Genomic DNA, 11,756 nt, shown 5'->3' with positions numbered 1-11,756 from the left:
ACATGAAGCCATCTTCTCTACAGCAGCATCTCAAACAGTGTCAGGAAGCAGAAGCCCCGCAGAATGAGTCGACACAGAGGGAGCTGGACTGGGAGGTAGGAGCTTCTCTTCCATGGGTAATGAGGCTTTCAGTGAGACGCGACTAAAACCATACTGAAAGTATGAAGGGCACAGATACGCACGCACACCGGCGGGGCTTGAGAAGAACTGCCCAACCCAGGCGAAATTCCATTCACTGTAATTTCAGACTATAGGTTATGATTCAGTATGTGTTATGTATAAAACATGATTTCAACGCAAAGTTTGAAAAGATATCTTATTAAAAAAGAGGGATCTAGCAACCAGTAAAATGTGCCTGTTGATTTGGTGCATTCTATTGGTTATCAGAATTACTTTTCATACCGAACCCCCATAATATTAGGTGACAGCTTATGGTTTAATGGAGTCCAATATCTGTGCCCCACCTTTCCCAAGCTTTTACCACTAATAGCAGTTTATTCCAGGTAAGTACCACCAGCATCAGCATCCATTTCAATAAAGTACTCATATCCTTTTTCTACTAGGACCTTAAAGTGATATTTATGGTTCCTGGCATGCTGCTGTACTCGTTAAAATCCCTTATATGCCTCAAGGGCTTTAATGAGTGCACCAGCAGCTTGGATTATGTGGGCAGCTTATTTTGTTTGTTCATGTAGTGGGGACATATGTGAACGTGTCAGTGTATTATGTTTATCATATTTCCTAAATGGTTTAAAAATCCTCTGTAAGAATCATTGTGGTAAGTGTATGTCCATATGGAGAATGTTATAGTGGAATTACTGGGGATAAAGTGCTTCTGCAACTTGCAGGATTTATAGGTTCTAGGGGGAGAGTAGTAGGAAATGAAAATAGCTGGAGGATCATCCAGTGCTTCACTGGCTGATGTAGACTACTTTGCATCCTCTTATCTACAGTTAAGCTATAGCTGCTAGTTCTAATACAGGCATGTGTGACAATCTGAGAGCCCACATGCCCCGTAGCCAACCCACCCCTGAATACATAATAGAGCAGTTAATCCATAAGCATATAATTTAATAATTGTTCTCATGGATTCATACCAGAAGAATTGTGTAATTGAAATTATTCAATTTCTCAACTGGCAACAATGTCCCTTGTACAACACTGCATATAAAACAATAAATAGTTTCCTGCGAGAAATGTTTCCCCCTGTCTATACACCATGATTTATGGGAGAAGGCATAAATTGCCTGAGCAGTACTACTTCAATTATCCTGGATAGTGGAAACTGCAGTATGGGATGAGGGTGAGTGTGCTCTCTTGTAAAGTTTGTGAACCAACAAGGCTATAACCAAAGACATGCTAGAATAGTTAGACAAGTTAATAACTATTTGTATTAGTTACCAAGCTATTGTAAAGACTTTAACTTTGGAAAGTTTGAAAATTGTGGTTAATAGGTAATCTTTGGAACTGTCATAATTTCCTCTGAAAACAATCAAAGTGTCATTATTCTACTAAAAAAGAATATCGTTATTCAAAATTGCATGGCAGTAATTGCCTCTAGAAAAAAACTGAGTGATAGGGCTGGGTACTCTCACTACTGGCATTACGTTTGCTGGTCTCTGTGACATTTTTAAATATTCCACTTATAAAAGGTGTTTGTATAACCTTCTATGCTTTGGATAAAATACTAGAATAACATTTCTTAAACAATTTATACATGTTTGGGGCTGGTGCGTTAATCACATGTTTGGTGTCCCATGTGGGATAAAAAGTACTTCTAAAGAACATTTTCAGGAATTTGTCTACCTTATTTTCATTTGCAATTCCAGTTATATTATTAGTGGTACTTGGGATTTCCGGTGTGTTCATTGCACCTGTGGAGATCTCTATAACCATGCTGGCCAGGAGGAGGCACTAGAATAACTGTGAGATGTGATAATTATTTACATATATATATATATATATATATATATATATATATATTTATGTCCTTATATAATTTGTGCTTTTATATATGTTTTTGTACTTTTTATATGTACATGTAACTGACCTTTGTGAACAGATGAATTGGAGGGAAGTTGTACTTGGCTGATGTTTAGAAGGAAAGACATGTTGCTTGCCCTCAATAGCTCTCTTTTTACACTCTACAGTGATCACTGATCAAATGCTTCGAAATTCAATTATGTGCAAAATTACTGGATTTCACAAACATATCAAAAAGACCTAAACTATAATTTATTACAATATGATGAAGGGAGGCATCCGCTATCATGGAGAAAGGCAACTTCTAGAAACCAGAAGCATTGGCAGATTAATCACTGCCCCGAAAGGCTGTTGTCAGACGGGGTCCCTACAGGGTCTAGCATTTGGGAGCAAAGATTAAAACGTTTGCCCTCTTAAGAACCTCCCAACCCTTGTATTAGTAATATAAGGGGATAGGGTTATTTGGTACTAACATTATTCACTCTTTTTGGTATTAAGTCTTTACAGCAGGCAAAGTGGGCAGACCTCACCAATAATGAAGGCTCCTTATTGCACGAGCGGGACTCCAAATCCCCATAAACGTTTGAACAAATTCATAAAACGCTCAGCAATAGGATAAATGAGTGCAATTTCACATGTGGCACGTTTGGAATAAAATTGCACTCATTTATCTTATTGCTGAGCGCCTTTCGAATTTGTTCAAAGTCTTTGGCTCCCAAGGATAAAGTTGACCTGTGTGAAATAAACTCACCTCACTATTGGAGTGCTGCGCCTCTGCTTCTTTATTCTATATATATATTGGAGGGACCGGTGGTACCCTGGCTAGTGAACCATTTCATAACTGAGTGCTGTATTTCCACCTTTCATTTTCGTGTATATTCTTTCCCTATAAACATCAACTAAATAGTGATAGTAGAACACTTTCTTAAACGCATGCACCGTATTAGTACACTTATCTACATGCGCGTACATGTAGATTGCACACAAAGCCAATATAGGTGACAGGACACAATGTATTGCATGGGTAGACAGAATGATTTAAATTTGATGAAACATACAAAAATAAATATGTTCACATAAATACATGTGTATATGGGTTTTTATTTTATTTCCTTTTTGTACACGTTTTTGTTTAGAGAGAATAGAGGTTTTAGAGCGTGGGGACAGGACCTGTGACTTCACAGTTACTGGTTTGGGGATGTTAGCAGGGATCAGACATTTTTCCTACAAAAAGGAACCCACACTAACATATTTATACACACATCTCCACATTTGTTGGCTCAGGATGGGGTAGTCCACCAGCAATGACAGCTCTTCTGCTCCCATGTGGTCCTCACACGCTGTCTGAGCACTGGGAAATGATGTCATATGCTGGGACTCGGACTCAACATGCTGGGACTGAAGAGGCCCAATGCAGGGTCCTCCATTACGCCATTGCCAGTACACTGAATCTGTCAGCCCAAAGCCAGCAAGTATGTCACAGCTTCTTGGTATATCACCAGTCCCAAAGGGGGTTGAAGGTCATGCTCAGCAGTTATGAAGGCTCTCAGTTTAATGGGAACAGTTTGTTGAGAGTGAGCAATTTTCACTGTGTTTAGATGCACTGCACTAAAATGAGTAAGGCTGTATGTGATTGATATGCAAGCGTGGTAAATGAACATAATTTCAGATATGAGACTATATTTTCATTCATTCTTACCTCCATTAGACTAATGATTTGGTGCTGCTGATTCTTGTTCCCTCGTTATTTATTTGATAAGACTGGTCTAGACAGTCTGATGTCAGCGTTCATAATTCACTCCATTGTGAGTGTATGAGATACAGGAAGGAACATTTACTGATAGAAGTGAGAATACATTAGAGTAAAAGCATCTTTCAGCCTTCAGTGCCATTCATAGTTTTCCTGCCTCCTCTCTTTCAGAGTATTATGCAGCATGTGCTAAATTAACTGTCACAGAGGTTATACCCTATTGCATCCCAGACAGGAGACTCTTTCTTGGCTGACATAGAAAGCCTAGGGGGAGATACAGAAATAATGATGTAATAATGTGGCAATAATTTCTAACATTAAACACATTGTTCAATGTCCTTAATCATATTTTTGCCTCCTAGCCTGTATGCGAAATGGAGGGATGCCTGGATATGTTTTATGATTGAGAAACCCAAAATGTGACTTTTTTTGCATACATAAACTATGCAGCTGCATTATATTGTTGGTCGCTCTTGCTGGGCCTTAAATGTCCAGTCATAGTGGACTTTCTGCACTATAATATAAACCCGCTGAAGAGAGAGAGGGGGATCTGCTTGGAGGCCAAGGAGCACTGGTGGAGAGAATGGGAAGACCCAATTGGTCGGCAGGGAGAGCTGAGCAACCCACTTGGAGCGTGGGGGCTAAAATAGTTTTTTACAACATCATTTTGATGAAGGCACATATTGTAGTTTTCATACAGTTGCCATTTTGGAGATCCACTAGGGAGAGCTGGGAGACCCATTTGGAGCATGGAGGTTTTATATGACGTCATTTTGATGACGGCACATATAGTTGCCATTTTGCTCATTTCTAATGTGCCGCACAAATTATTTCAGAATTCTTCCTATGATAACACTATTATGTATCTGCCCAGTATCATCCTGCTATAAAAGTTAGTAGACCAATGTATTTAGGTACAATCATATAGATAGTTTAGTTCTAAATCATTTACTATACAAATTGTTATTGAATTAATTTGTTATTTATTATTGGTCTGAATAGCTTAGTGTGCAAACAATACATTCAAAATAAATGTACGCGTAAGTATTTCCACTCGCGGCTATGCAATTTGCTTTTGTATATGTTATTTAGAAATTGGTGACGTAATTATCTTTGCTTTTTTTGTATTTAAAACTTTGTTAACCTTACTTCAAAAAGGGATGATGGTTTGTTTAGGCTGTTCTGGGCTTCTACCAATATAATTCTTGGTGTATTGAACCCAGCTTGTGCATGTGCATGATAATAGAGTACCTGCCTACACCTCGGGTTATAAATCACATATCTCACATCTAATTCTGCCTGTTCCTGCTTATATCATCAGTTCTTTCTTGCTATGACACAACTGTTTTTACGATGCATTGTGTACTTAAGTGTCTTACTGACTGAAAAAACATTCACCTAGTGCAGGGGTGTTCAAGTTTTTTCTGCAGTGGGCCACTTCATCAGAATTGTATACGTGCGAGGGCCGCACTCATTTTTCACTGTGAGAAATTATGCAGATTAACCCCTTAACATCCATTGCTGGGTCATGCACGTCATGCAAAACGGTCACTTAACGACCTATGACGTGCCTGACATGTCATGAGACTTAAACAAGCTTAGAAAGTGATCAACGATACAGGTACTGCATTCAACCATACAAGTCAATGGAGCCCAGCTTTCTAATCACTATTGATTAGTAAAATATTTAAAAAAAAAAAGAAAACGCTTAAAAAAAAACATGGTAACATTTAAAAATTATTATGCATCAGAGGAACTATCCAGTTCCAGCAAAATGTAAAAAAAAGTCCAAAAAGAATAAAATAAATAAAAAAATAAAGTTTATTATTATGAGCAAGTGCTAAAATTAGCGCTGTATCTTTCCAAAAATCCTGACATGGAAAAATTTAAATAACAGCATTTCAAATACCCAAGGAGTGTCTAATTTAAAAAAAAATGAATGGTTTGATGGGGTAAATTGGAGTGGCCAGGCTCAAAGATAGGGCATAGGCACAGACTGACCAAAATAGGGGAAAAAAAGCGCACTTCCCAAATGTGGCCTTTTAACCCCAAACAGCAGTCAAACCCATGCATGGGTGGTATCACTGTAGTCGAGAGATGTCGTTGAACACATATTAGGGTGTTGTTTGATAGCGACGTATACCTGGAGCTATAAATTTATACCCAAAGTACAATTTGTGTAAAAAAAAAAATACCAAAAAAATACTGCCAGAAAGTGTGGCAAAGGCTGGTGGTAGAATCTCATGCATGGAAAGGGTTAAAATACTAGCATTTGAAATACCTTGGGGTGTCTAGTTTTCAAAAATATATAGTATGATGGGGTAAATTGAATTACCCGGCTTCAAAGATGGTCCTATTAGGACATGGGGGCAGAATGACCAGATGTAAAAGTTCCAAGTTAAAAAATGTGCACTTCCTAAATGTGGCGTTTTACCTCCCAAACAACCCGAGAAACCCATGCATGGGGGGTATGACTGTACTCGGGAGATGTTGCTGAACACATATTGGGGTGTTGTTTGAAAGTGATGTATACCAGGAGCTGTAAATCCATACCTGAAGTGCAATTTTCGTGATAAAAAACACAAAATAAATTACTACCACAAAGTTTGACAAAGACTGATGGTAGAATTAGTGCATGGAAAGAGTTAAAATTCTAGCATTTGAAATACCTTGGGGTGTCTAGTTTTCAGAAATATATGATTTGATGGGGTAGATTGCATTGGCCGGCTTCAAAGAAACCTGAAATGGCACATGGGGGGAAGAATTACCAGATTTGGAAAAAATGGTTTTGAAATAGCAAAACGCTAATTGTACTTAATGCTCCATAACGTGCAGAAAAAAGCAAAAAAACAGTTTTTTTCATTAGCTTTTTTGGATGAGTAAAAGATTTTTGGGGTAAAAGTCTGAAAATTTGTTTTTTTTTTACATTTTTCATCATATTTTATTTTTTTTTTTTTATGGAAAATTAGATAATATGATTAAAACAATGGTATCTGAAGAAAGCCCTTCTTGACCTGAAAAAACAACATATAATTTGTGTGGGTTCACTTAATGAGTGAGGAGAAAATTACATCTAAAAACGAACACCGCAAAAGTGTTAAAACAGCCTCGGTCCCAATGGTAGAAAAGGTAAAACACAGCCTGGTCCTTATGGGGTTAAAATAAAGTAAATGACACAAAACCTTTACTTTTCCTCTCACTGATTTCTGGGCCTAGAAAGTTTTGTGACTACAAATTCAGGATTCTGGATAAGTAAAAATGAAATAGTTCTATTTATTCTAGGGATGCACCAAAATGAAAATTCTGGACCAAAATCGAAAATTCAGGGTTCACTTAGCCGAAGCAGAAAATCACCCCCCACCTTTAAAAATAATAAAAAATCCCACACGTTTAATAAAAGTAAATTACACACCAAAATTTTACAAAAAATTTAATAACAATGTTAATATATATATTATGATTGTTAACAGCAATCTCAGGCATACCCAGATTCCAGCATGTACTGGTTGGCTGGGCATGATAGGAGTGTGATTGCTAGCAACAATCATATATAAATTAATATTATTATTATTATTTTTGTCCAATTTTGGTGTGTTAACCACACTTTTATTAAAAGTAAGTAACACACCACAATTGGACAAAAAAAATCAACAATATGAATATGCTGAAACCTGGCTAGCTGCCCCCCTTGTGTATTGATGCTGCCAGCAGTATGGGGTCTGCACATCACTTACAGCCACCCTGTACCATGCCCTCCCACTTCCACATCCATGCTATCACACACACAAACACACTCATTCATATACTCATTCATTCACAGATTCATTCACAGTTTAAATCCCTCAATCACGCATACTGACGTATGTACTAACGTACATACTGTCAGTCTCACATATAACAACAACATCAAAACAGATGCTGGATAGATTGCTAAAACTCGGTATTATAGCTATATTAGTTGCGACACTCTAGATACGTATGAAATACTCTTTGATGTAAGTACTTGTTTCATTTGGTGTGCAAAGTTATGTATGGACCGTGTTATAATAATAAATCAAGCCTTTGGATAATGGCAAATTGGGCTTACTTTGTTTCCCTGTTGCCGTGCCATGTTATATTGCTTGAAAAGCAGCTGCCTGGCCTCAGACGCTGTGAGAAGAGTTGAATGGATTCAGTTCTTTAGAGATAGCAGCATCTTTGTGGAATGGGAATAAACAGCTGTAGCCAACGGCTTTTCTCAGTCTGGGCTCCAAGAGATCAGTGTCACTGTCATCTTTTGCCATCTTGCTCAGGATATGGCAGCCATTGGAACACATAACACTAATGCAATGCTGCGTGCTGGCTTTGAGGCTGTCTGTGTGATTACAGCACTCACTAGGTGCCAGCTCAGATCGCTAAGAAGACTTCAAAACGTTCATCAGTAGTCATGTGTTTGTTTTATTTTACTTATATTAAAGCATAATAACACACACATATATATATAATGAAGAAGGTGTGCCCAGGACCCCTTTTAGCCAACAAGGACCCTTCAGGCAATCCTCTCAAATCTCATATCTGGTAGAGAGGGGTGTAATAAAATAAAACTGTCCTAACAGGAGATGCCCTGGGTTGGCCAGGATAATCCTAATACAGTTGATACTTTGCAGATGTACGTAATGGCAAAAAGAACTGTATCTCTTCCTGTAGATATTGATCTATTGCACAAGTCCACTTTACCTTTTTGTAGAAATATTAGTCACTCAGGCTCTTTAATTATCACTTATTTTTAGAAGCGACACGTGATTAGTGTTCGTGTGGATTCCTGGATCTCATGCTGGGCTGTAACCCCTGGACACCCCTGTGCACAATAAAGACATTTATATTTCTCAGTCTAGAGAAGGCTAGGGTCATAAAACGCACAAAGATCTATAAACTAAAGATGCAAACAAGCCCACCATGTGATATAAGTTATCCCAGCCTGAATGAATGGAGGCAGAAAGTAGCTGTACTCATGTCATATAAAACTCATGTTTATGCTTCTGGTCTTCTCAACCTCCATTACAATGTCTACACTATTTTTCCCTTAAAATAACTTATATAACACTTGCCCCCAACTAATCTTCTGGTTAACAATCACTCCCGACTAGTTAATCACTCCTCACTCCCCTGTCCTTGTTGACAGCCACTGCGAAACAGCACTTCCAAGCAGAATCCCCTCAACACATTTGCCCCTTTTCCCACCCCTTATTTCAATGCCCTGCATTGTGCATGAGTAAAGCTTTCCCATTTACTTCATTGGGAGCACTTTCCTGCCGCTGATTAACATCTTAAGCAGCCAATTAATGGCAATAAATGATGGGGGAATGCAAATGAATCCACGCACAGAGTGTTACGGTTACACACAGATTTTTTATACATTTGTTTTATAACTAATCATTACAGTGTTGGTGCCAATTACATTTAATTTGAAGATGAAAAATGTAAACTGTCCGTGTAAATCTGTATTTGGACTCAGAACACGTGCTGTGTGTTTAGTGCTTTAATAGTTCTTTTTGACACATGTGCTAAATGTTCTCATTGATTGCTTAGATTAGGTTGTTTCAGTTGATCTAAACGTAGCCTTTTTTTTAGCACTTGCAGTCTTAATTTAATAAGAGATAACATGAGTTTAGACAAGTCACATAATTGCAAACTGTTTTTCACCATTACTGTTCACGTTATGTCCCTATGTGTTTGTTCATATGGCTGAATGGGCTTTTGGATCAGGCATCTATCAACCCCATCACTACTGGGGCTTTTGTAGTACCCGAACGAATAAGATTTTGTTTTGCCATTTTTACCAGATATGGGTTTAATTAACCCATATCAAATTATATGTACTTTTTTTCAGAAAAAAAAATTGAAGCCATAGAAACATAAAAAAAGATAATGAGAATGCTGTTATAAAAAAAACCCTATAAAAGACTAAGGAAAATGACCCAATTTATGTTTGGCAACATCCCTTGATCACAGACATAACCCACATACATTTCTTTGTGTTGTGGAGAGCCAGACACAACACTTTCATACTTCTGGCTTAAAGGGGTTTCTGGTAGTGAACAGGGCTGGGGGGGGTATACGTCTTGCATGTAGTGCAAAGGCGGTGAGATGTAAAGGCTTTTTTATTATTGGTATTATTGTTTTTTCAACTGTTGCAATATGGATAGAGATCCGTTTATGGATCCCTACGTCACAATTACATCACTGAGCTTCCAGCATTGGTTATGTATTTTTTATTTTATTGATATTTTGTGAAAAATGTGTTTATTTTTTTAACGTTTTCCCTTTTTGGGAAGGAGAAACCTTGCTTCTTACTCTCTTCCCTCCGATCATCTCCTCTGCATTGATCATAGACGCCATAGACTTGCATTGCTGATCTCAATACGTGCGATCGGGCAGCAGGGAGAGCAGTCAGATCCCTGCAGGGTCTTGACAGACCTTGCTGGGCATTGCCTGTCCTCTAGTGACCTCCATTAAAGGCAATTCATATTGAGTGATATGGTGCTGGCAAGTTTTTGTTTTTTATTATTGTACCCGTACAGCCATATGGGAGTTAACCCCTTCAATCCCGGAGAAATTTTGCCATTTTTGCGCTATGTCGGTTCAGCGATGATTCTCTTTTACTGTGAATAGTGTACCCATATAAACTATATATTGTTTTTTCAAGGAGAGATAGAGCTTTCTTTTGATACCATAGTTGGATGATTAGCTGAAAATTTAGAATTAGAAATTTAGTAAAAAGTAGCAAGAATTAGAAAAAAAAATCTGTGTTTTTTTCATTTTCCCTCTGAATCCTCACAAAATTAGGTAAAAAGACAGAAAATTCCATCCAGATTTATCCATTTAGGTGTCCTGTAGATGTCGATGTGCCCAAAGTGCCCGTTCCCGGCCGCCTAAGTTGATCGCGGCCGGCCGGCAGTTTTGCTCTAAGTCCCCGTTTTTGGCAGGTCAAGTTGCTTGAGAAACCCTGGAAGTCAATGAGGTCGGATTTGCCGGCCGCATCCGACCCTCGCTCCATCGAAGTCGGCATGCCTTGCCGGATTTTCCCGGTGGTGACGTGGAACTCCGTCCCGGTTCGCCAGGGACGTCAGGCACCCTCCGCCGGATATATAGGGAAGCTGCTGCTGCTTGTTCCAGAGAGCCGGCTCCCAACGACCTCGCGAAGCCCAGCCCGGGTGCCGGCCATGTCCCGGCCCCGGCCCCGGGAACCCCACCGTCCTGTAGACCTCCGAGGGTCCCGCCCGGGGCTCCACGGACCTCGGGAGGACCAGCCCGGGTGCCGCACCGGCGGTCCAACCCGCCCATGTCCCGGGCCGTGTCCCGGGAACACCACCTTGGGGCAGACCCCCGAGGGTCCCGCCAGGGGCTCCACGGACCTCGGGAGGACCAGCCCGGGTGCCGCACCGGCGGTCCAACCCGCCCAAGTCCCGGGCCGTGTCCCGAGAACACTACCTTGGGGCAGACCCCCGAGGGTCCCGCCAGGGGCTCCCCGGACCTCGGGGTGCCCAGCCCGGGTGCAGCACCGGCGGTCCAACCCGCCCAAGTCCCGGGCCGGGTCCCGGGAAGAGCACCTAAGGCAGAGCCCCGAGGGTCCCGCCAGGGGCTCCCCGGACCTCGGGGTGCTCAGCACGGGTGCAGCACCGGCGGTCCAACCCGCCCAAGTCCCGGGCCGGGTCCCGGGAACACCACCATGGGGCAGACCCCCGAGGGTCCCGCCAGGGGCTCCCAGGACCTCGGGAGGACCAGCCCGGGTGCCGCACCGGCGGTCCAACCCGCCCAAGTCCCGGGCCGGGTCCCGGGAAGAGCACCATGGGGCAGACCCCCGAGGGTCCCGCCAGGGGCTCCCCGGACCTCGGGAGGACCAGCCCGGGTGCCGCACCGGCGGTCCAACCCGCCCAAGTCCCGGGCCGGGTCCCGGGAAGAGCACCATGGGGCAGACCCCCGAGGGTCCCGCCAGGGGCTCCCCGGACCTCGGGAGGACCAGCCCGGGTGCCGCACCGGCGGT

The sequence above is a fragment of the Sceloporus occidentalis genome, unplaced genomic scaffold (genome assembly GCF_023333645.1).
Source record: "Sceloporus occidentalis isolate IW3139 unplaced genomic scaffold, rSceOcc1.0.p SCAF_26, whole genome shotgun sequence".
In the NCBI taxonomy this organism is placed as follows: Eukaryota; Metazoa; Chordata; class Lepidosauria; order Squamata; family Phrynosomatidae; genus Sceloporus; species Sceloporus occidentalis.
Note: the sequence above shows the minus strand (reverse complement) of the source record.